Below are 1,575 nucleotides of genomic sequence, written 5' to 3'. Positions count from 1 at the left end.
ACTAATCATTAGATATGATTTGACACTAATTAAAATACATGTGATCTAACAGATCCATTGGGAAATGAAATGCATATGTTTGCTATGAATATTTATAAAATCAAAGGATTTAATCTATATCATATTCAAATTTTTCTCACCCCTTCAAGTTTTCGTTTTCACATTGAAAGTCGAATTAAAAATCTCCGTGAAAAGGTTTTTGTTATTTTTATGAGGTTTTGATATAAGGTTATTGAATTAAAGACTAAAGATAAAGAATGTATATTAATTGTTTTTGAGTTTATAAAAATGCTTTGAGGAAAAAATGGTAAACGCTTTTTGAATTATCAAAAACATATTACTCTAAAAAAACAAATACAAAAATTAAAATTTACTCAATAATATTTAGAGCTACTCTTAATATTTAAAATTTAAAATTATTATTCGATTCTTAATAGAAAAGTTTGTTTTAAAGTTCAAATAGAAAATAATAAATTTAAGTTTGTCTTTTTCAGAGAGAATTCCCTTTAGTGAATATTGTAGTAAAGTGAAAATATAAATGTTTGTGGTAATAGAAATCTAATAACAGAGAAATATCAATTTATTCGGTAAAAATAGTACAAGCAATACATATTTCAAGCACTTTTCGAGATTGAGACACAATGATTCCACAAGTCAGCACTCTTCTTCAAGTATTCTGTTTCGTGGGCAAGTAACATGGGTTTATCTGGAATATATTTAATAAGCGTATCGTGACACACTTTCCCTTCTTTGACGAGATCGTTGCAACAAGGATCAGAGATGGTTCCATTTTCAAAGACAACACCAGATTATATCCAACGCACACTTAGGAGTGATTTTTACAAGACAAGTATTCCATAATGATTTTGCTTCAGCTTCTTCGACTGAGAAAACCGGAACAAACACACACACCAAAGCTACAACGATGAATAGCGTAGTAATTTGAGAGCTAAATTTAGACATATCTACTTACGCTTGAAATGTACAAGAATTATTCTTATTTTATGAAAAACAAATGTAAGAAACAATGATTTGTATTTGTTATTTGAAATATGAAGTTATCTAACCTATATATAGGTCATTGAAATTATAACGTAACTATAAAAAAAACTATAAACTTAGCGTAATATTTAATGGCAATTAAAAATTTTGACAAAAAAAAGACTACAAAACTTAAAGTTAATGGTTTCTATCAACGTTTCAAATATAACAAATAAAAAACTATAGACAAGTACCGATATCCAATTCACTATAAGAAACAGATGATTAATTTTAACTTATTTCGATATTCTAAACCAAATTAATAATGAGTATGAGGTTCAAATTGAGATATATAGTTTTAAGCCAAATAAATTAAATGGACTAACTATTTATAATTATAAATATAATTAATTATTACAATTTTAAAAGCCTAACTCATATTGTATTTGAAAACTATTATTTCATTTATATCTAAAATCATTTTCCTCACAATACTTTTAATCAAAATAACTAATAAATGTTAGTAAAAGTTTATTCGAGATACAATTTATTCGAAGGTTTTCAAAGTTTTTATATGCTGATATGAGATCGACA

General features: G+C 25.5%; 1 pseudogene; it reads right to left on the bottom strand.

Moving 5' to 3' along the window:
• Positions 1-569: 569 nt before the first annotated feature.
• LOC9299788 lies at positions 570-1,087 on the bottom strand (annotated as a pseudogene).
• Between the last annotated feature and the right edge of the window lie 488 nt (positions 1,088-1,575).

This window comes from Arabidopsis lyrata (assembly GCF_000004255.2).
Source record: "Arabidopsis lyrata subsp. lyrata unplaced genomic scaffold ARALYscaffold_8, whole genome shotgun sequence".
Classification (NCBI taxonomy): domain Eukaryota; kingdom Viridiplantae; phylum Streptophyta; class Magnoliopsida; order Brassicales; family Brassicaceae; genus Arabidopsis; species Arabidopsis lyrata.
Note: the sequence above shows the minus strand (reverse complement) of the source record. Positions and strands in the feature narration are given on the sequence as shown.